Raw genomic sequence first — 25,516 nt, forward strand, 5'->3', positions numbered from 1 at the left:
AAATCCACCAATTAAGTTTTGAGTGCCAACGATTTGCTACGGGCTAAGAGTAAAATTATAGATAAAAACAGACATGGCCCTTTTTTATGATCCAGAACTTAGAGTCAATGTTCTTGAGTGGAAAGAGCTTGAACTCAGTGCCAGGGTTCAGTTTCATCTCTGCATCACTTGGGACAAGTATCTCAGTGTCCTCACCTCTAAAGTGGGAAAATAATGCCACTTACTTGCCAAGGTTGAAGTGAGGATTCAATGAAGTAGTGCAAGTAACTCATGAAGAAAAGCACCTGGAGTATAACAATTGCTTCAAGAGTGTTAACCTCTCTCCTTCCTTCTTCATATTTTCCTGCAATCAACCTTTTAAAAGAATATTAGGTGGAGCTGGGCCAAGATGGTGGACTAGAAGCAGTGCATGTGTGCCACTCTCACAGATAGAAAACAAAAGGTTAGTGAATACTGTCCCTACAGCCTGATCATCTGAGAAACCATGTTGGGATTCATCAAGGTAGGAGCGGAACACAGAGAGAAGAGAGGAACAAAGCTGGGCCCCACGTTGCCTGGACTCAAAGTGGAGCTGGGGGAACCTCTCCAACACAGGAAAGGGTCAGTGAGTGAGATCCCCCAGGGGGATTCACATTCCCCACAGGGACCTGTGCAAGACTGGAAACAGGATAATGCCACTGGTTCCCCCGAACTGTCCCCACACCGTACTTCTAGACTGAGGCAGAGAGCCACCTGGATGTTTTGCAGGGGCAACTCTCGAGTTCAAAGGGACCTCTACAAGCCTTAGGCCCCAGAGCAAACAAGCACTGGTGCCATAGCATCAGTAGAGGCCACCGTTGCCATGCCTGGGAGCAGTAACATTACTTCACCACCCCCCTTGCCAGACAGGGCTCAGTACCAGCTTCCAGGCCAGTGGTCCCACTTTTGTTTGAACCCGGCCGGCCACTCCACCCAACTGCACCATTGGCAGCCAGACAGGCAACACTTGCTAGAGCTTCTCGCACAGTAGCCTGGCTTCTGTGTGAACTCAGCCAGAGCAGGCAGCTTCCAGTTGTCCCAGGAAACAATTGTACAGCAGAACGTACAACCCTACCTGCCCCCACCACTGGGAACCAGGAGGGCAATGCCTGCTAGAGCTTCTAGCTCAGTGGTCCTGCTTCTGTGTGAATTCAGCGGAAGTGTACAGCTTCCTGTTGTCCAGGGAAATACCCAGAACACACAGTACATGGCCCCGCCTGCTCCCAGGCACCATAGTCCTCCTTCAGTGCTCACAGCTGCCTGTTGTCCCAGGAAGCATCCAGACATCAGGGTAGGTGACCTCACTCACTCCTGCTGCTGATAGCCAGGCAGGCAATGCCTGCTAGAGCTTCCAGCCCAGCAGTCTCGCTTCTGTGTGAACTCAGCTGCAGGGTGCAGCTTCCTGTTTTCCTAGAAAACTCCCAGGTGGCAAGGCAGGCATCCCCACCAACTCCTACTGCCAGTAGCCAGGGGAGCTATGCCTGCTGGGGCTTCCAGCCCAGTGGCCCTACTTCTGCCTGAATTTGTCAAGGGGTGCAGCCATGGAAACACCCAGACAGCAGGGCAGGCACTGCACCCACCCCCACCTCTCATAGCTAGACAGGCCAAACTCACTAGATCTTCCATCCTAGTGAACCTGCTTCCACCTGAACTCTGCAGGCAGGCACAACCCTGTCTCTTCCCAGGAAGCACACAGACAGCATATTAAGGCCTACTTGGCAAGGATAAGGCTTGTCTGCCAATTGTGGCCCCTGTGGGGAGCCCCATGGACCAGAACACCTCAAAAAGGAAACACAGGCACAGAGACAGCAATCAGAGGGGGCTTCTCCAAGATGGAGGAGTGGACTAGAATTGAAGCTAGTCAACTGAACCCACCTTATACCATAACCAAAACCTCAAGGGTATCAAAGAAGAAAACAGAAAAAAAAATTCCATCCAAAGGATGGCAACTTCAAAGACTGAAGGAACATCAGCCCATGCAAATGAGAAAGAAACAGCAAAACAGTCTGGCAACTCAAAAAGCCAGAGTGCCTTCTTACTTCCAAATGGCAATATGAATTCCCCGGCAATGGTTCTTAACTAGGCTGAAATGACTGAAAAGTCAGAAATAGAATTCAGAATATGGACAGGAACAAAGATGATTGACATACAGGAGATAATGGAAACCCAATCCAAGAAATCTAAGGATTACAATTAAAAAATACAGCAGGGAATAAAGCAAATGACCATTATAAGAAAAAAACAAACTTGTCTGATAGAGCTAAAAAATGCACTAGAATAATTTCATAATGCAATCACAAGTATTAACAGCAGCATTAACCAAACCAAGGAAAGAGTCTCAGATATTGAAGACTGGCTCTCCAAAACAACTCAGTCAAGGAAAAAATAAAAATAAAAACAATAAACAAGAATGAACAAAACCTCTGATAAATATGGAATAACGTAAAGACACCAAATCTATTACTCATTGGCATCCCTGAAAGAAAGGCAGAGAAAACAGGCAACATGGAAAACATATTTCAGGATATCATACATGAAAATTTTCCCAGCCTCACTAGAGATGCCAACATTCAAATTCAGGAAATGCAGAGAACCCTTGCAAAATACTAGAAGACCATCCCCAATACACATAGCAATCAGATTCTCCAAGATCAATATTAAAGAAAATAAGTCAAAGGCAGCAAGAGACAAGGGATAGGTCACCTCCAAAGGCAACCCCATCAGGCTAACAGCAAATCTGTCAGCACAAACCCTGCAAACCAGAAGCGATTGTGGGTGTATTTTCAGCATTCTTAAAGAAAATAAATTCCAGTCAAGAATTTCATATCTAATCAAACTAAGCTTCATAAGTGAAGGAGGAATAAGATGCTTTTCAGACAAGCAAATGTTAAGGGAATTTATTACCATCAGACATGCCTTACAAGAAGCACTTAAGGGAGTGTTAAACATGGAAAGGAAAGACTGTTACTGGCCACTACAAAAACACACTTAAGTACATACAACAGTGACACTAAAGCAGCCACACAAACAAGTCTGCATAATAATGAGCTACTAACATAATGACAAGATCAGACTGCACATATCAATAGTAACATTGAATGTAAATGAGCTAAATGCCCCAATTAAAAGGCACAGAGTGGCAAGTTAGATAAAGAAGCAATGCCCAATTGTATGCTCTCTTTAAAAGACTCATCTCACATGCAGTGACACCCATAGACTCAAAGTAAAGAGATGGAGAAAAATTTCCAAGCAAACAGAAAACAAAAAAAGGCAGGGGTTGCTATTCTCATTTCAGACAAAACTGACTTTAAACCAACAAAGATCAAAAAAAAAAAAAAAAAAACAAAAAACAAAAAAAAAGGAGCATTACATCATAGTAAAGGTTTCAATTCAGTAAGAAGACCTAGCAATCCTAAATATATGCATCCAACACAGGAGCACCCAGATTAATAAAGCAAGTTCTTAGAGACTTATGAGAGACTTAGATAACCACACAATAATAGTGGGAGACTTCAACACCTAAATTGGTACCTAGGGAGTGGAGTATTGCTATAAAGATAACTTCATGTGGAAGTGACTTTGAAACTGGGTAATGGGCAGAGGTTGGAACAGTTTGGAGGGCTCAGAAGAAGATAGGAAGATGTAGGAAAGTTTGGGACTTCCTGGAAACTTGTTGAATGGTTTTGACCAAAGTGCTGACAGTGATGTGGTCAATGAAGTCCAGGCTGGGTGGTCTCAGATGGAGATAAGGAACTTACTGGTAACCGGAGCAAAGGTCACTCTTGTTATGCTTTAGCAAAGAGACTGGTGGCATTTTCCACTGCCCTAGAGATTGGTGGAACTTTGAACTTGAGAGAGATGATCTAAAATTGGAACTTATGTTTAAAAGGGAAACAGAACATAAAAGTTTGGGAAATTTGCAGCCTGACAATGTAACAGAAAAGAAAAACCCATTTTCTGGAGAGAAATTCAAACCAGCTGCAGAAATTTGCATAAGCAATGGGGAGCCAAATGTTAATCACCAAGACAATGGGGAAAATGTCTCCAGGGCACGTCAGAGACCTTCATAGCAGCCCCTCCCATCACAGGCTGGGAGGCTAGGAGGGAAAAATGGTTTTGTGGGCTGGGCTCAGGGCCCCGCTGCTTTGTGCAGCCCAGAAACTTGGTATCCTGTATCCCAGCCAGCCACTCCAGCTCCAGCTGTGGCTAAAAGGGGCCAAGGTACAGCTCAGGCCATTGCTTCAGAAAGTGCAAGCAGCGTCAGAACAGACTAATACATATGGAAACACCTGGATGTCTAAGCATAAGTTTGCTGCAGGGGTGAAGCCATCATGGAGAACCTCCGCTAGGGCAGGGCAGAAGGGAAATGTGGGGTTGGAGCCCCCACACAGAGTCCCCACTGGGGCACTGGCTAGTGGATCTGTGAGAAGCAGGCCACCATCCTCCAGAACCCAGAACAGTAGATCCATGAAGAACTTGCACTGTGCACCTGGAAAAGATGCAGACACAACACCAGCCCATGAAAGCAGTGGGTTGGGAGGGGGCAGTAGAGGGCTGTAAAGTAGAGGGCTGCAAAGCCACAGGGGCAGAGCTGCCCAAGGCCACGGGAGCACATCCTTTGCATCAGCGTGCCCTGAATGTGAGACATGGAGTCAAAGGAGACTATTTTGGAGCTTTAAGAGTTAATGACTGCTCTGCTGGATTTTGGAATTGCATGGGGCCTGTAGCCCCTTTGTTCTGGCCAATTTCTCCCATTTGGAAAGGCAGCATTTATCCAATGCCTGTACCCCCACTGTATCTTGGAAGTAACTAACATGTTTTTGATTTTACAGGCTCATAGGTGGAAAAGACTTGACTTATTTCAGCTGAGACTTTGGACTTGGATTTTTGAGTTAATGCAGGAATGAGTTAAGAGTTTGGAGGACTGTTGGGAAGGCATGATTGTGCTTTGAAATGTGATAACATGAGATTTGGAAAGGGCCAGGGGCAGAATATGGTTTGGCTCTGTGTCCTGACCCAAATCTCATCTTGAATTGTAATCTGAATTATAATCCCCACATGTCAAGGGAGAGACCTGATGAAAGGTGATTGGATCATGGAGTCAGTTTCTCCCATACTGTTCTCATGATACTGAGGGAATTCTCACAAGAGCTGATAGTTTTGAAATTGTTTGGTAGTTGCTCCTTCATTTGCGCTCTTTCGTTTGCTCTTCTCTCTCCTGCTGCCTTGTGAAGAAGGTGCTTGCTTCCCCTTTGCCTTCTTCCATGATTGTAAGTTTCCTAAAGCCTTCCCAGCCATGTGGAACTGTAAGTCAATTGAACTCCTTTCCTTCATAAATTACACAGTCTCAGGCATTTCTTTATAGCAGTGTGAAACAGACTAATACAACACCCCACTGACAGTTTTAGACAGATAATTAAGACAGAAAACTAACAAAGATATTCAGGACCTGAACTTTACACTTGACCAAATGAACCTAACAGACATCTACAGAACTCTCCAACCAAAGAATAGAATATACCTTCTTCTTATCTGCACATGGCACATACTCTAAAATCAATGACACAACTGGGCATAAAACAATCCCCAGCAAATTAAAAAAAAAACATACCAATCACACTCTCAGACCACAGTGCAATAAAAATAGAAATCAATGCTAAGGGGCTGGGCATGATGGCTTATACCTGTAATCCTAGCACTTCGGGAAGATGAGGTAGGAAGATCACTTGAGATCAGGAGTTTGAGACCAGCCTGGCCAACATGACAAAAACCCTTCTCTGCTAAAAATACAAAAATTAGCCAGGCATGGTGGTGCATGCCTGTAATCCTAGCTACTCAGTAGGCTGAGGTGGGAGAATCACTTGAACCCAGGAAGCAGAGGTTGCAGTGAGCTGAGATTGCACCACTGCACTCCAGCCTGGGCAACAGAGCAAGATTCTGTCTCAAAAAAAAGAAAAGAAAGGAAAGAAGGAAGGAAGGAAGGAGGGAGGGAGGGGGGGGGAGGGAGAGAGAGAGAGAGAGAGAGAGAGAGAGAGAGAAAGAAAGAAAGAGAAAGAAAGAAAGAAAGAAAGAAAGAAAGAAAGAAAGAAAGAGAAAGAAAGAAAGAAAGAAAGAAAGAAAGAAAGAAAGAAAGAAAGAAAGAAAGAAAGAAAGAAGAAAGAAGAAAGAAAGAAGGGAGAAAGAAAGAAAGGCAGGCTAAGAAAATCACTCAAAACCATACAATTGCATGGAAAGTAAACAACCTACTCCTGAATGACTTCTGCATAAATCATCAAATTAAGGCAGAAATCAAGAAATTCTTAGGAAGTAATGAGAACAATGATACAGCATACCAGAATCTCTGCGACACAACCAAAGTAGTGTAAGAAGGAAGTATATTTATAGTTTTCTTTCTTTTTTTTCTTTTTATTTAATTTTTATTTTAAGTTCAGATGTATATATGCAGGTTTGTTATTTAGGTAAACTTGTGCCATGGGGATTTATTTTACAGATTATTTCATCACCCAAGTATTAAGTCAAATACCCATTAGTTATTTTTCCTGATCAAGAGGGACGTTTATAGAACTAAACACACAAATCAAAAAGTTAGGTCCCAGATTAACAACCTAACATCACATGTAGAAGAACTAGTGAAACAAGAGCAAACCAACCATAAAGCTAGCAGATTATAAGAAATAACCAAAATCAGAGCTGAACTGAAGGAAAATTGAGACACAAAAAAATGATACAAAAGATTAATGATTCCGGGAACTGGTTTTTTGAAAGCATTAATAAGATAGATAGACCATTAGCTACACTAATTTAAAAAAGAGAGAAGATCCAAATAAACACAATCAGAAATGACTAAGGTGATGTCGCCAACTTCACAGAAATACAAGTTCTTCAGAGACTCTTATGAGCACCTCTGTGCACACAAGCTAGAAAACCTAGAGGAAATAGATAAATTCCTGGAACCATACAACCTCCCAAGATTGAACCAGGTAGCAATTGAATCCCTAAACAGACTAATGAGTTCTGAAATTGAATCAGTAATAAAAAGCCTACCAGCAAGAAAAAGCTCAGGACCACATGGATTCATAACTTAACTCTACCATATGTTTAAGGAAGAGCTGGTACCATTCTTACCGAAACTATTCCAAAAAATTGAGGGGAGGGATTCCTCCCTAACTCATTCTATGAGGCCAGCATCATCCTGTTACAAAAATCTGGAAGAGACACAACAAAAAAAGAAAACTTAAGGCCAATGTCCTTCAACAGCACATCAAAAAGCTAATCCACCATAATCAAGTAACCTTTATCCCTGGGATGCAAGATTGGTTTAACATACACATACCAATAATTGTGATTCACCACACAAACAGAACTAAAGACAAAAACCACATAATTTTCTCAAAAGATGCAGAAAAGGCCTTTGATAAAATTCAACATCCCTTCATGTTAAAAACTCTCAACAAACTAATCATTGAAGGAATATACCTCAAAATAATAAAGAGCTATCTATGAAAAACCCACAACCAATCACATGGAATGAGCAAAACCTAGAAGTATTCCCCTTGAAAACCAGCACATGATAAGGATGCCCTCTCTCAACACTCCTATTCAACATAGTATTGGAAGCCCTGGCCAGAGCAATCAGGTAAGAGAAAGAAATAAAGGGCATCCAAATAGGAAGAGAGGCAGTCAAACTATTCCTATTTGCAGATGACATGATTTTATATCTAGAAAACCCCATAATCTTGACCCAAAAGCTCCTTCAGCTAATAAACAACTACAGCAAAGTTTCAGGAAACAAAATCAATGTACAAAAATCAGTAGCATTTCTACACACCTATAACATCCAAGATGAGAGGCAAATCAAGAATGCAATCCCATTCACAATAGCAAAAAAAAATAAAACAACTGAGAGTACAGCTAACCAAGAAATTGAAAGACTGCTAGAATAAGAATTACAAAACATTACTGAAAGAAATCAGAGATAACACAAATAAATATTAAACCATTTCACACTCATGGATAGGAAAAACCAATATTGTTAAAATGGCCATACTGCCCAAAGCAATTTACAGATTTGATGCTATTTGTATCAAGTTACCAATGACATTCTTCACAGAATTAGGAAAAACTATTTTAAAATTTATATGGGATCAAAAAAGAGCCCAGAAAGTCAAGGCAATCCTAAGCAAAAAGAACAAACCTGGAGGTATCACACTACCCAACTTCAAACTATACTGCAAGGCTACAGTAACCAAAATAGCATGGTACTGGTACAAAAAGAGACACATAGACTAGAGGAACAGAACAGAGAGCCCAGAAATAATACCACACACCTACAACCATCTGATCTTTGATAAATTTGACCAAAATAAGCAATAGGGAAAGGACTCCCTATTCAACAGATGGTGCTGGGTTAACTGGCTAGCCATATGCAGGTTGAAACTGGACAACTTCTGTATGAGCCCACTTTCATACTGCTATGAAGAAACACCCAAGACTGGGTAATTTATAAAGAAAAAGAGGTTTAATGGACTTATAATCCCACATAGCTGAGGAGGCCCCACAATCATGGTAGAAGATGAAGAATGAGCAAAGGCATGTCTTACATGGCGGCAGGCAGGAGTCCATGTGCAGGGGAACTGCCCCTTATAAAATCATCAAATCTCATGAGACTCATTCACTATCATGAAAACAGCACAGGAAAAACCCTTCCTCATGATTCAGTCACCTCCCATTGGGTCCGTCCCACAACATGTGGGGATTATGGGAGCTACAAATGAAGATGAAATTAGGGTGGGGACACAGCCAAACCATATCACCTTCCTTACATCATATATAAAAATCAATTGAGATGGATTAAAGACTTAGATGTAAAACTGAAAATTCTAAAAACCCTGGAAGAAGAAAAATTAAAAAAAAAAAAACCCTGGAAGATAACCTAGGAAATACTCTTCTGAACATAGGACCTAGCAAAGACTTCACAATTAGGACAACAAAATCAATTGCAGCAAAACCAAAATTGACAAATGGAACCTGGTTCAACTAAAGGGCTTCTGCACAGCAAAATAAATTATCAATAGAGTAAACAGACAACCTACAGAAAGGGAGAAAATATTTGCAAACTATGCATTTGACCAAGGTCTAATATCCAGAATCTACAAGGAACTTAAACAAATTTACAAGAAAAAAGCAAACAACCTGTGAAAAAAGTGGGCAAAAGAAATGAATAGATATTTTTCAAAAGAAGACAACATGCAGCTAACAAGCATATGAAAAAATGTTCAACATCACTGATCATTAAAGAAATGCAAATCAAAACCAAAATGAAATACTGATACGGTTTGGTCTGTGTACATAACCAAATCTCATCTTGAATTGTAATCCCCATAATCCCCACTTGTCCAGGGATGGACCTGGTGGGTGGTGATTAGATCATGGGGGTGGTTTCCCCCATGCTGTTTTTGTGATAATGAGTGAATTCTCATGAGACCTGATGGTTTTATAAGTGTTTGTCAGTTCCTCTTTCACATGCTTCTTTTACCTGCTGCCATGTGAGATGTGTCTGCTTCCCCTTCTACCATGATTGTAAGTTTCCTAAGGCCTCCCCAGTCATGCAGAACTGTGAGTCAATTAAACCTTTTTTCTAATAAATTACCCAGTCTCAGGCAGTTCTTTAGAGCAGTGTGAGAACAAACTAATACAGATAACATCTCACACCAGTCAGAATGGCTATTAAAAAGTCAAAAAATAACAGGTGCTGGCAAGGTTGCAGAGAAAAGGGAATGCTTATACACTGTTGGTCTAAATCTAAATTAGTTCAGCCATTGTGGAAAGCAGTGTGGCGATTCCTCAAATATCTTAAAACAGAATTACCATTCGACCTAGCAATCCCATTGTTGGGTGTATACCCAAAGGAATAGAAATCATTCTAGTATAAAGATACATGCACATACATGTTCATCACTGCACTGTTCACAATAGCAAAGATATGGAACCCACCTAAATGTCCATGAATGGTAGCCTGGATAAAGAAAATGTGGTACACATACACAATGGAATACCACACAGCCATAAAAAAGGATGAGATCATGACCTTTGCAGCAACATGGATGAACCTAGAGGCCATCATCCTAAGCAAACTAACACAGGAACAGAAAACCAAATACCACATGTTCTCACTTATAAGTGGGAGCTAAACTTTTAGTACATATGGACACAAAGAAGGGAACAATAGCTACCAGGGCCTACTTAAGGGTGGAGGCTGGGAGGAGGGTGAGGATTAAAAAAAACTCCCTATTGGACTATGCTTATTACCTGGGTGACAAAATAATCTGTACACCAAATTCCCACAACATGCATTTTACCTATATAACAAACCTGCACTTGTACCTCTAAACCTTAAATAAAAATTTTAGAAAAGAAATAATCAATTTAACAAAAAATTTAAAAACAAAATAATAAGTTATTATTATAGCAAACATTTATTTAGCTTTTAATTATATGCCAGGCACTATTCTAAGTGCTTTACACCTATTAGCTAACTCCATCTTTTCAACAGCATGATGAAATAGATACTATTATTATCCCATTTCCAAATGATGAAATTGAGGCACAAGTTAACTAACTTGCCCAAAGTTGCACAGAATTTCAAGCCAAGCAGTCTGACTCAAGAGTCTGTGTTTTTAACAACTATTCTTCATTTTCTCATAAGTATCTCTACGGGTATGGGCCTCTCTTCCCCCTCCTCCATGATCCATCTATCTTTGTCTTCATACATTCAACAGATATTTATTGAAGACCTATGATGTGCCAGGCACTGTTCTAGGCATAGTGCCATAGAAGTGAACAAGATAAAGTTCCTGCCACCATAAAGAATGTCTAAGGCCGGGCGCAGTGACTCACGCCTGTAATCCCAGCACTTTGGGAGGCAGAGGTGGGCAGATTGCCTGAGGTCAGGAGTTTGAGACCAACCTGGCCTCAACATGGTGAAACCCTGTCTCTACTAAAAATACAAAAATTAGCCGGACATGGTAGCGAGCGCCTGTAATCCCAGCTTCGGGGGAGGCTGAGGCAGGAGAACTGTTTGCACCCGGGAGGCGGAAGTTGCTGTGAGCCGAGATGGTGCCACTGCACTCCAGGTTGGGTGGCAGAGTGAGACTCTGTCTCAAAAAAAAAAAAAAAAAAAAAAAAAAAAAGAATATCTAGTAGGGGTAGGGCAGTTGAAAGTTGAAGGCGGGGTGGTGGGGGGTAAGAGACAATAAATTAATCTAAAATGTGTTATCATGTAGTCAGGTGTTTTGAAGAAAATAAAGTAGGAATAGGTCTTATTCACTTTGTCTGAACCACAGTTGCTAGCTACATATCAAGGCGGTTTTTCTTCTTTAGAGAAAGTCAGGTTTGCTGTTTGTTGCTCTAGGCTCCCAGGAGGTTTGTGGCTTCTTGCCTGCTGGGATAGATAATAGAAAACTGCAGTTTGATCTCTTTCATAAAACCAAGCTCCTGAGAGGCCTTCCTACCTCGTTTTAATTTGGTAAGAGCCATTTACAGAGCAAAGATGACCGTATACCCTGAGGCTGGAGAAAGTTCAGGTCTCTCCCAGCTAGGTTCTCAGTTCTTCCCCTTCAGGGCCCTGCCCCAAGTGAATAATCTCATGACATTCCAACTAAGCTAGTTTGACATTACCAAATATTTCCAACATCCAGGAACCATTCATTCCATACTTGGCTCTTGAAGCCAGGGCACCCTGCTATGCACCAGGCATTGTATCCAGAAAAGCAAGTCAAGACAATTCATGCAACAAACCCACCCCATCCAAAAACAAGTCCATTTTAGGTATCAGCAACTGTCTTTGGTGTGTGCCCAGACACTGCCTCTCATAAATCCATTTCAAATCCCTTTTCCTTGTTTTCAGACCTGCTTGATCCAGCAAGTCATTTTGGTCCAGTCATCTGGTTCTTCCCCTGAGCACCCTCTCTCTCAGAAGAAACTGCTATTAAAAGGCTCTCTAGTCCCCGCTTACAGCAAGCTCCTTGGTAGATCTTAGCAATTAAGAGCACAGGTTCTGGACTCAGAACTTGGGTTAGACTACCAGCTCTGCCACCATGGCTGTATAATCATAAACCCCAGTTTGCTCATGTGTAAAATGGGAATAATAATACTTACCTCCTAGGGCTACTATAGGAATTGAATGAGATAATGCATGTAAAGTACTTAGCACAGTGAATGAACCATTAAAAAATGTTGATATCCTTCAGCATCCTTTCCTTGGCTTCTCCTCTTCTCACTCTTTGTTTGGTCTCTAAGAAATCTTATCTACTCCACAGGTTCAAATACTGCAAATATGTCAATGGCTCTCAAGTTTTACTACAGCCCAAAGGTATCTCTGGAGTTATTCAAAATGATGGTCAACTATGAGATAAGAAGCATGGCCAGAATGATGTAAGGAAGTCACCACCCCACTGCCTTCCTTGAGAAGGTCTTTCTATAAAAAAAAAATCAGCTGAACTAAATAGTTTGCACAATAAAATAGTTGATTTACAATCTAGCTAGCTCCCTATCTCTTCACACATCAGCAACTAAGAATTTGCAGATACACATTAAATAGCAAAGATATTTCTAACTAAATGCTCCACAAACACCTGACCTCACCACCAATGAGGAAAGATCACCTAGTGGTCAGCATCTGTCTTTCTAGACAGGTGTTGCAGACATGCCCACCACCACCACTGCTGCTATACTTAGCCACTATTTCTCTGAAATTCACTATCACCTCATGGGTGCCAGGCTTCTGAATTAGTACATATATATCCATGCCTGACTCTGGGCCTTTGGTGACTTTCAAGACTCCCTTCCTAGCTTTGGAAACTTGGCTTTCCTGCACAAGTTTTAGCTCTGCTCATATTTTTGGTTTTCACAACTCTACATTTACCCTGGCTCCATGGATCCCAATTCATCCTTCATCCAAACTTGCTATCAGAGACTGAGGGCTTGATATCACTTTGCCTAGAACCCATGGTTTCAATGACATCCTGTCACCCAACTAGGGTCAAGAACATGCATATTTTTATGTGACATTGGTGATGTAGCTGGAGATCTTGCCCCACCTGCCCCCTAAGAATTCCTCAAGTTAATATTGGAAAAGAAACTTTGCTAGCATACACTTTGTATATGCTTTACCAGGCAGTATCACATCTGCCACTCCAGAACTTCTTGGCTTGCCAAAAAGGTAGAAATGGCTGGGCTTTGACCTACATCTAAATCCCCCATCACAGGAGAGGGAGCCATTCTGAGCTCCCATGGAACTGTAGGTAGGAGGCTGTCACCCTCAGCTAATTCTTGAACCGAAAAGCTCCATTGCCAACCCAACCAAAACTAGCTGTTGAGACAATGAGTGCCCTCTGCAGGATAGCCTACTGACCCATTCAGTACAAACTGCCATTGAGCTGCAGTTACCAACCATCACAAACTCCCAGTTCTCATTCTCAGCTTCTGTTCAGTAGAGATCTATGCAATTTTCTCATGGAAAATTGCACCTTGAACTTTTCTTCCCACTATGATCACCAGCATAGCCTATAATCTAAACTCCTACTTTTCTTTCTATCTTAGCTCAAATAGCTCTTCCCTGACTTCCCAAATCTCCCCCCAATCCCATTGTAACATGCTCATTCATTGCACTTGCCAAAATTACAATATTTACATTTGCTTATAAATGTACCCCCCATTTGTGATTCAACCACTAGAATTAGAATGGGAATGGAAACTATAAAGGGCAGAGACCATGCCTAGTTTTGCTCATTCAATATGCCCAGCACTAGCCAGCACCAGTCACATAGTAGGGACTCCAATAAATATTCACTGACTGAATGACATGAATGAATTACCATTATGGATCACTTCTTGCTAATCCTTGAGCTTTGGAACAACTTTGCAGCCCAGATCTTCACAAAGCCAGACCAAAGGGGCTTATAATCTGGCCCAGCTTTCAAAGAAGGCTACAAATTTAAGACTTCTTTTTTTTTTTAAACAACCTGCATTTTTTAAATCATTTTATTTTACTTTTCATTCTACTTTTATTGTAAGTTCAGGGGATATATGTTCTTTTCAATCCAGCTTCAGTATGAATACACAGTCATATTTTTCAGCTTATACAGTGCCCCTATTAGCTTTTAGTGATTACTGAATAAAGACTTTCCTAGTATGTTCTCTTGTAAACTTTAGTACACTAGGAACTACATTTCCCACAATCCTCTTCCCTGGATGGTACTTGCTTGTAGTTGGCCAAAAGTGAGGTTGTACAAGATTTGTAAAGCAGTAGTCAATACACTAAAAAATGCCATCTTTAGTTATAAGTATTGAGAGACAGAAACAGAAGTGTAGACAGGTTCCAGTTTCTCTTCACTTTTTCCTGCTCCATCTTTAGCTTTTCGTCCTATTAGTCCTGCTGACCAACAGCAATCCCAGGCCCACCACTAGATGCTTCACTGCAACCTCGCAGAAGCAGTATCACCATAGAAAGCCAAAAATCTTGCATAATTTTCTACATCATCCCTGCTTCATGACCTAATGTTAGCAGCCTGATATGCCTAGCTTCCAGAATTTCCTGTAAGCTCCAACTCTTTCAACCTCATGGGAGTTGATTAGTGACCTTTCTGGTGATCTTTGAACTCCTCTTTGTAGACCTTTATTTTCCTCCTGCAATATGTTCCTCTCACAATTGTAAGAAGTCTAATTCTTTGAAAAATCTCTCATACCATAAAACTGCCCTCCTGATTGAATTTTAACAAATATAAGATCCTGCACAAACTTCTGAATTGAAGCATTATTGGCTTTCTAAAAAATACATAGTGTCAGAGTACTTAGAATGTACTCACCTTACCATATATTCATTTCCTGTACTTCCTGTCTCTCCCATCTGCATTTTCACATCTCAAACGTGAGAAACTTTTAAATCCACTTCCTTACTTTTACTCTTTTTTTAATGTTTTTTAATTACTCAAGTAATACATGAATACTTCTATACAGAAGTATAGTTGACACTCTCTGTTCTATACTACTCCCCAGAAGCAAACTCAATGCTGACAGTTTTATGTACATTCTTCCAAAATTTTTCCTATGCATTTGCAAACACATAGTTTGAGATGTTTTATCTTTATAAAAATTGGATCATACTCTATACATTTTATGTGACTTGCCTTTTTTAATCTAAAAAATATCTTAGTGATCTCTCTATGTCAGTAGAGACAGGCCTATCTCATTTTGTTCCTGCTTCTGAGTAGTATTTCATAGCAAAAAGATATGATAATGTATATAATCCTTTCACTACAGATGGACATTGAGTTATTTACAATCTTTTAAAACTATAAACATCCTTGTACAAGTCTCCTTGCTAAGATGTATAAGCATTTTTATAAGTGAATTTGCTACATCAAAGTATATTTGCATTTTAAAGTTTGACGGAGTAGAGCCAAATTACCCAACAACATGGCCATATGGATTTACATTCCCACCAATATGTATAACATTATCAGTTTCACACACACACACTAACCAATTCTACATTTTATCAATCTTTTTAATTTTTCCTAACCTAATGGGAAATATATATATCTTATTTTTGTTTCATTTTGAATTCTTTTGATTACAAGTAAAAAATAGCATCTTTTCATATACTCATTGGTCATTAGTATTTCTTCAATGAATTGCCTATTCATAGCTTTGCTTATTTATTGAATGAGTTTTTTGTCACCTTCTTATTGATATGTAGAAGCACTTGGTATGTTATGAATGTTTATTGTCTTTTACATATATTGTAAATATTTTTCCAGTCTGTTTCTTGTGTTTTCGTTTGTTGCACATGTCACAAATTCAAACAATTATAAGAGTCAGGAAGGTAATTTAATTTTGTAATGCTCACCAGGTTCAAGACAATAAAGAATAAGGCAAAAAAATGTCCACACAACAGTTTTAAATACAAAAAAATATTTAAAGCTCTGTGCAGAAAAAACTGTGTTGCATATATGAGCCACCAGTTTGAGACCTAGCTTTTAGTGACTTTTTGTTGTTGGTGGTGGTGTTCAGAGGGTTTTTACGTTTTTGTTTTTGTTTTTAGTTTTGTATTTTATGTTATTGAATATGTTACTGTTTTCCATCATGGTTTTCCTTTACGGTTTCTAGGTTTCCTTTAGCATCGTGCTTATCAAGCTTTCATTTTCTTGTATTTTAGTCTAAGACTTGATATTTTATGTTCATTTCTCAAATCCATCTGGAATTTACCTTAGATTATGATAGAGAACTGTGTTAAATTATTAATTTTTGTCCCAACATCTTTTACTGAAGAGTTCATCATGTTCCACTGATATAAAATGTCACACTTACCACATGATAAATTCCAATTTTTTAAATGAGTCTATTTTGAAATTCTTCTCTGTTTTGTTAGTAGCCTATTACATTCCTAAGCCATATTCACACTGTTTTAATTATTGTAAATGTATGCCATATTTTGATTTCTGGTAGGGAGAGTCATCTCCCATTTTTCTTCTTTTGCAAAACATCCTTGGTAATTCCTGCCCATTTTCTTATTCCTTCTTTCTTTTTTTTAATGTGTAAGTTCAAGGATACATGTGCAGGTTTGCTACCTAGGTAAACTAGCATCGTGGGGGTTTGTTGTAAAGGTTATTTCACCACCAGGTATTAAGCCTAGTACCTGTTAGTTATTATTCCTGTCCCTTTCCCCTTCCTTGTTCGATCTTGGGAGGGTGTATGTGCCCAGGAATTTATGCATTTCTTCTAGATTTTCTAGATTATGTGCATAGAAGTGTTCATAATATTCTCTGCTGGTTGTTTGTATTTCTGTGGGGTCAATGGTAATATTGCCCTGTCATTTCATTTTTTTTTTTCTTTTTTGAGACGGAGTCTTGCTCAGTCTCCCAGGCTGGAGTGCAGTGGCACAATCTCAGCTCACTGCAACCTCTGCCTCCTGGGTTCAAGTGATTCTCCTGCCTTAGCCTTCAGAGTAGCTGAGATTACAGGTGCGTGCTGCCACACCTGGTTAATTTTTGTATTTTTTAGTAGAGATGGGGCTTCACCATGTTGGCCAGGCTAGTCTCAAACTCCTGACCTCAGGTGATCCACCCACCTTGGCCTCCAGAAGTGCTGGAATTATAGGTGTGAGCCACTGCGCTTGACTACTCTGTCATTTCTGATTGTATTTTTTGAATGTTCTCTTTTCTCTTCTTCGTTAGTCTACCTAGTGGTCTATCTATTTTATTGCTTTTTCAAAAAAACCAGGTCCTGGATTCATTGATCTTTTAAATGGTTTTTTGTGTCTCAATTTCCTTCAGTTCAGCTCTGATTTGGGTTATTTCTTGTCTTCTGCTAGCTTTGGGATTTGTTTGCTCTTGGTTCCGTAGTTCTTTTAGTTGTGATGTTAGCTTACTAACTTGAGATCTTGTACGATGATCAAGTATTGAGTTCAGGTCCCGAATATCTTCTAGTTTTCTTCTTTGGTGATCTGTCTAATACTGTCAATGGGATGTTGAAGTCTCCTACTATTCATCTAGTTATCTAAGTCTCTTCATAAATCTCTAGGAACTTGCTTTATGAATCTAGATGTTCCTGTGTTGGGTGCAAATATATTCAGGATAGTTAGACCTTCTTTTGATTTGAACCCTTTACTTTATGATGCAATATCCAACTTTCTCTTTTTTACAATCATAATTGACTGAAAGTCTGTTTTATGTGAAATTAGCATAACAGCCCCTGCCTTTTTTCTGTTTTCCATCTACTTGTAGATTTTTCTCCATCCTTTAACTTTGAGCCAATGGGTGTTGTTGCATGTGAGATGGGTCTCTTGAAGACAGCATACTGCTGTGTACTGCTGCTTTATCTAACTTGCCACTATGTGCCCTTTAATTGGGGTATTTAGCCAATTTACATTCAAGGTTAATATTGATATGTGCGAATTTGATCCTGTCATCATGTTGTTAGCTCGTTATTATGCAGACTTGATCGTGTGGTTACTTTATAGTGTCACTGGTCTATGTACTTAAGTGTATTTTTGTGGTGGCCAGTAATGGTCTTTCCTTTCCATATTTAGCACTCCCTTAAGGGCTTCTTGTAAGGCATGTCTGGTAGTAATGAATTCCCTTAGCATTTGCTTGCCTGAAAAGTATCATATTTCTCCTTCACTTAATGAAGCTTAGCTTGGCTGGATATGAAATTCTTAGTTGAAATTTGTTTTCTTTAAGAATGTTGAATATAGGTCTCCAATTTCTTCTGGCTTTAAGAGTTTCTGCTGACAAGTTTACTGTTAGTCCAATGGGGTTCCCTTTGTAAGTGACCTGCCCCTTCTCTCAAACTGCTTTTAGCATTTTCTCTTTCATTTCAACCATGCAGAATCTGACGACTATGTGTCTTGGGGATGGTCATCTTATTTAGCATCTTGCAGGGGTTCTCGGCATTTCCTGAATTTGAATGTTGGCCTCTATGGTGAGGTTGGGAAGATTTTCACAGATGATATTTTCAAATGTGTTTTCCAAGTTGCTTGGTTTCTCGCTCTCTCTCAAGGATGCCAATGAGTTGTAGATTTGGTCTTATTACATACTCCCATATTTCTTGGAAGCTTTGTTTATTCTCCAATATTTTTTCTTTATTTTTGTCTGACTGAGTTATTTCAGAGAACTGGTCTTCAAGCTCTGAGATTCTTTCTTCAGTTCTGTCAGTTCTGCTGTTAATACTTGCAATTATATTATGAAATTCCCATAGTGAGTTTTCCAGCCCTATCAGATCAGTTTGGTTCTTTCTTAAAATGACCATTTCATCTTTCATCTCCTTGATCATTTTACTGTATTCCCTACATTTCTTGGATTGGGTTTCAACTGTCTGCTGAATCTCAGTGATCTTCACTTCTATCCACATTTTAAATTCTATTTCTGTCATAAGCCTGGTTAAGAACCACTACTGGGGACCCAGTGTGAGCATCTGGAAGTGAGAAGACACTCTGGCTTTTTGAGTTTCCAGACTTCTTGCACTGGTTCTTTCTTATCTGTGTAAGTTAATGGTCCTTCAGTCTTTGAAGTTGCCATCTTTTGGATGGTTTTTGTTTTGTTTTTGCTTTTATCTTCTTTGATGCCCTTGGGAGTTCTACTGTGGTATGAGGTGCATTCAGTCAACTGGCTTTGTTTCTGGAAGGTTTTAGGGGGCCAAGGCTTAGCTCAGCAATCCTGGGCTGTGTGCTTTAACTCTGGGGGCAGGGCGGATACCAGGCCCCTGGCTTTGTTTTCTGGTCCCTTGAGTTTAGGAATCTGCTGCACTGGAGGGGCTAAGGTGTTCCTGGTCTGCTGGCCACAACACTCTGTTTGGTGTTGCTGGCCAAAGTGCTTCATTAGGGCAGTGGCAGCGAGATCTGTGTTCGCTTGCATGTGGCAGCTGCCACAGCAGCACAGCAGGGTTCCTCCATATCGGCTGGGATCAGGTACCAATGGGAGTGGGCTATGGAGTTTCACTGTTTGCATCTGTTCACAGTGCCAGCAGCAGCACGGAGTAAAGCCTTCGGTGCTCTGTTATATGCAACAGAAAGCAGACTAAGACAGATTTTTCACCTCTGGTTAAATTTACTCCTAAGTATTTTTTGATGCTATTATAAATGGGATTGTTTTCTTTATTTCTTTTTAAGATAGTTTGTCATTAGTGTATAGAAATGTTATTGGTTTTTGTTTGTTGATTTTGTATCCTGAAACTTTACTGAGTTTGTTTATTCTAACAGTTTTGTTTTGTTTTTTTGGCTGGAGTCTTCAGGGTTTCCTATATATAAAATCATGTTATAAACAAACAGAGACAATTTCACTTTTTCCTTTCCTATATGGATGCATTTTATTTTTTTTTCTTGCCTAATCACTCTGCTAGGACTTCCAGTCCTATGTCAAATAGAAGTTACTAGTGTGGGCAATCTGACATTTAAATGACACATCAACCAGTGGACCAGGATAGAAAGCCCAGAATAAGCCCATAAATTTATGCTCAATTTACTTTAAATAAAGGTACCAAGAATAAACAATGGGGAAAGGATGGTTTTTTCAATAAATGGTAATGAGAAAACTGGATATCCACATGCCAAAGAATAAAATTGGACCCTTAACTCAAACCATATACAAAAATCAACCCAAAATGGATTAAGGGCTTAAATATAAGACCTGAAACTGTGAAACTACTAAAAGAAAACATAGGAAACTACTAAAAGAAAACGTTTGTCTAGGTAATAATTTCTTAGATATGACCCCAAAAGCACAGACAACAAAAGCAAAAATAGACAAATGGGATTGCATCAAACTAAAAAGCTTCTGTACAGCAAAAGAAATAAATTAACAGACTGAAAACACAGGCAGCCTACAGAATGGGAGAACATATTTGCCAACCATACATTGACAAGGGACTAATACTCAAATACGTAAGGAATTTAAACAACTTAATAGCAAGAAAACAATCCAATTTAAAAATGGGCAAAGGATGTAAACAGACATTTCTCAAAAGAAAACATATGGATGGCCAACAGATATATGAAAAAATGCTCAACCTCACTAACCATCAGAGAAATGCAAATTAAAACCATAATGAGATATCACCTCACACCTGATAGAATGGCTATTAACAGAAAGAAGAAAGACAATAAGTGTTAAAAAAAAAAGATGCAGAGAAAAGGAAACCTTTGTACAGTGTTGGGGAGAATGTAAATTAGGATAGCCATTATGGAAAAGTGTTGAAGTTCACTGAAAAACTAAAAATAGAATTACCATATGATCCAGCAGTCCCACTTCTGGGTATATATTCAAAGGAATTACAATTAGTGTCAAAGAGATATCTGTACTTTCATGTTCATGGCAGCTTTATTCATAATAGCCAAGATATGGAAGCAGCCTAAGTGTCCGTTAATGGATAAATGGATAAACGAAACGTGATATACATATATAATGAAATACTATACCACCTTTAAAAAGAAGGAAATTCTGTCATTTTGCAACAACAGGGATGAGTTGGAGAATATTATGTTAAGATGAAATTAGCCAGGCACAGAAAGATAAATACTGCATGATCTTGCTTACATGTGGAATCTAAAAATGTTGAACTCATAGAAGTAGAGAGTAAAATGGTAGTTACCAGGGACTGGGGGAGGGGAATGGGAAAAGGGGAGATGTTAGTCAAAAGGTACAAAATTTCAGCTGGACAGAAGGAATAACTTTTAGTGATCTATTACACATAATGGTGACCATAATTAATAATAATGTATTCTGTATTTCAAAATTGCTAAGAGAGGCCAGGCGCAGCGGCTCATGCCTGTAATCCCAGCACTTTGGGAGGCCGAGGCGGGCAGATCACCTGAGGTTGGGAGTTCAAGACCAGCCTGACCAACATGGAGAAACCCTGTGTCTACTAAAAATACAAAATTAGCCGGGCGTGGTGGCACATGCCTGCAATCACAGCTACTCGGGAGGCTGAGGCAGGAGAATTGCTTGAATCTGGGAGGCGGAGGTTGCGGTGAGAGGAGATCGTGCCATTGCGCTCCAGCCTGGGTAACAAGAGCAAAACTCCATCTCAAAAAAAAATTGCTAAAAGAGTATATTTTAAATGTTTTCATCAAAAAATAATAAGTAGGTAAGGTGATGAATATGTTAACTAGCTTGACTTAATCATTCCACAATGTATACTTATATGAAGCCATCATTATTGTACTCCATAAATATATATAATTATTTGTCAATCACAAATAAAATAAAATAGAATAAACAAACTCCAGACTAAATTGCAGCATTACATGTACATATTAACCCATTTTGCTTCATACTGTCTGTTTCCCCCCAAGATCCAACTCCTGACTTCCTAGCAGTACCCTGGGAGGATGACTTACACAGACTGCTTCATGTGAAGTGTCCTTGGTTTTTAGTTTCCAGTTGGGTTTGGTAAGTGGAAGATAATGGTAGGAGATCTGAGGGTAGGAGGAAAGTAAGGTCAGGGCACTTACTTTTCCTCAAACATTCTCCTCTCCTCGGCCAGGCTATAGCTTGGGTAATGATTGTGTTTTTCTACCTATCATGACGGTACCTATCTAGTTGGCCCTCTCGAACAACTGTAGGTCTCACTCGGTTCTAGTAACCACTCCTCTTGTGCTTTCAGGCCTACCAGTAGTAACAGCTTCCTACCATTGCTATGCTTGGGCATCACACTATCCTCTATGGATTCTTTAACTCTGCCCATAACTCTATAAATAGTCTTGCCATTAAACTATCCCTAGTTAAACCGTCTGAATATGCCATCTTTCTCCTGCTGTGATCCTAATCATTACACCAATGGCAGGATCATGAAAATGAACAGAATCAGATTCATATTATTTTAATGAGAAAAATGGAACTGTGGAAGAGAACCATCTGGAAGACACTATACTTCTGGAGGTATGCAGCTGTCAGAGATAAGATACAGAAATAGGAAGGGAGCAGATAAGAAATACCCCAGCTTCTCTCTCCTTTTGCCCTCCAATCTTCTGCCAGTGCCACCCATTGAAAGAAATATTGAAAATCAGCCATGAAGGGAGGCTGGGGAATGTAGTCTTCAGGAGTCAGTCTTTCAAGGCCCACAGTAGGCAGAGAATGGCTCAGGTTTGGGAGCAGAGAAAATCTAGCACAGCCCACTAGTCCCTCTGAGAGGGCAAAGGCTTTTTTGCCTGTTTTGTCAACAGCTGTATTCCCAACACCTATAGTAATTGTTGGCATATGTAGGTGCTCAATAAATATTTGTTGAAGGCAATGGAGGTATAGCTATGAAGTATTAAGGGGAAAATTTTGTAAGTCAAGAATTCTATACTTAGAGAAATTGCCTTTCAAATGAGAAGGTACAAAAAGTTTCTCAAATATGCAAGGGCTCAGAAAATATATCAGTCATGGATTCTTCTTGAAAGAAACTGTTTAGGACATTCAGGTTAGCCGAGAGATGAATTAAAAAATAACAGAGCAATAGGGAAGCAGTTGTGGTTTAAAAAGAATAATATTTAGTCAGTCTTTCTAAGAATATATCCTAATGAAAAAACACTAACATACAAACAAATATTTCTGCACAAAAATGTTTATGGCAGAGACTACTAGCTGTCTCCCAATATCTCTTTTCTCTTTCCTCCATAGCAATAGACCTGCCAGGGACATGGCTGCCCAGCTATACTACAGTTTCAAGCCTCATTTTCTTGTGTATGGCTCTATGATTAAGAAATGCAAGCAAAAGGGTGCATCTCTCCTGGGCCAGATCCCTGGGCGTACCTCCACCCTGCTCTATTTCCTTTTCCTGTGATTCTAAGCACGTATGTTCAAGTGACATCACTTGCAGCAGGGCTGGTAGAAGACAGAAACGATTTTTAGCTTTCTTGGATTGGGTTGCAACATACTACTGGAAGTCCTGGCCAAAGCAGTCAGTCAAGGGAAAAAAAATAAAGGGCATCCAAATAGGAAGAGAGGAAATCAAACTATCCCTGTTTGCAGATAACATGCTTATATCTAGAAAACCCCATAGTCTCAGCCCTAAAACTTCTTAAGATGATAAACAACTTCGGCAAAGTCTCAGGATACAAAACGAATGTGCGAAAATCACTAACATTCCTATACACCATCAACTATTAAGCCAAAAGCCAAATCAGGAATGAACTCCCATTCACAATTGCCACAAAAATAATTAAATATTTAGGAATACAGGTAACCAGAGAGGTGAAAGATCTCTACAGGAGAACTACAAAACACTGCGCCCCCCCCAAAAAAAAATCAGAGATGAATGACACAAACAAATGGAAAAACACTCCATGCTCATGGAGAGGAAGAGTCAACATTGTTAAAATGACCATACTGCCCAAAGCAATTTATAGATTCAAGGATATTCCTATTAAACTACCACTGACATTTTTCACAGAACTAGAAAAAGCTATTTTAAAATTCATATGGAACCCCAAAAACAGCCCAAACAGTTAAAGTGATCCTAAGCAAGAAGAACAAAACTGGAGGTATCACACTACTTAACTTCAAACTATAGTACAGGGCTATAGTAACCAAAACAGCATGGTTCTGAAAAAAAAAAGAAAAAAAAAAACCACTGACACATAGACAAATGGAACAGAATAGAGAGCTCAGAAATAAGACCACACACTTACAACCATCTGATCTTTGATAAACCTGAGAAAAACAAGCAATGGGAAAAGAATTCCCTATTCAATAAATGGTGCTGGGATAACTGGGTAGTCATGTGCAGAAGATTGAAACTGGACCTGTTCCTTACACCATATACAAAAATCAACACAATATGGATTAAGGACTTAAATGTAAAACTCCAAACTATGAAAACCCTGGAAGACAACCTAGGCAATACCATTCTGGACATAGGAACAGGAACTGGCATAGATTTCGTGATGAAGATGCCAAAAGCAATTGCAACAAAAGCAAAAATTAACAAATGAATCTAATTAAACCAAAGAGCTTCTGCACAGCAGAGAAACCATCAACCAAGTAAGCAGACAACCTACAGAATGGGAGCAAATGTTTGCAAACTATGCCTCTGAAAAGGTCTAACATCCAGCATCTGTAAGTTACTTAAACAAATTTACAAGGAAACACCAAACAGTCCCACTAAAAAATGGGCAAAGTACACAGACACTTTCAAAAGAAGACATTTATATGGCCAACAATCATATGAAGAAAAGCTCAACATCACTGATCATTAGAGAAATGCAAATCAAAAACATTGAGGTCCATCTCACACCAGTCAGAATGGCTATTATTAAAAAGTTAAAAAAATAACAGATGCTGATGAGGTTGCAGAGAAAAAAGGAATGCTTATACACTGTTGGTGGGAGTGTAAACTAGGTCAACCATTGTGGAAGACAGTGTGGCAATTCCTCAAAGACCTAAAGGTAGAAATACCATTCAACCCAGCAACTCTATTCCTGGGTATATACCCAAAGAAATATAAATCTTTCTGTTATAAAGACACATGCATGCGTATGTACACTGTAGCACTATTCACAATAGCAAAGATGTGGAGCCAACCTAAATGCCCATCAATGATAGACTGGATAAGGAAAATGGGGCACAAATACACCATGGAATACTATGCAGCCACAAAAAAATGAATGAGATCATGTCCTTTGCAGGAACATGGATGGAGCTGGAGGCTATTATCCTTAGCAAACTGATGCAGGAACAGAAAACCAAATATCGCATGTTCTCACTTATAAGTTGGAGCTAAGTGTTTAGAACACAAGGACACATAGAGAGGAAAAACATGCACTGGGGTCTACCTCAGGGTGGAAGGTGGGAGAAAGGAAAGGTTCAGAAAAAAAAAAACTATTGAGTACTAGGCTTAATACCTGGGTTGCGAAATAATCTGTACAACAAATCCCCAGGACACAAATTTACCTACATAACAAACCTGCACGTGTATCCCTGAACTTTAAATAAAAGTTAAATTTTTAAAAAAGAAGACAAAA

The sequence above is a fragment of the Rhinopithecus roxellana genome, chromosome 7, assembly GCF_007565055.1.
Source record: "Rhinopithecus roxellana isolate Shanxi Qingling chromosome 7, ASM756505v1, whole genome shotgun sequence".
Taxonomy (NCBI): domain Eukaryota; kingdom Metazoa; phylum Chordata; class Mammalia; order Primates; family Cercopithecidae; genus Rhinopithecus; species Rhinopithecus roxellana.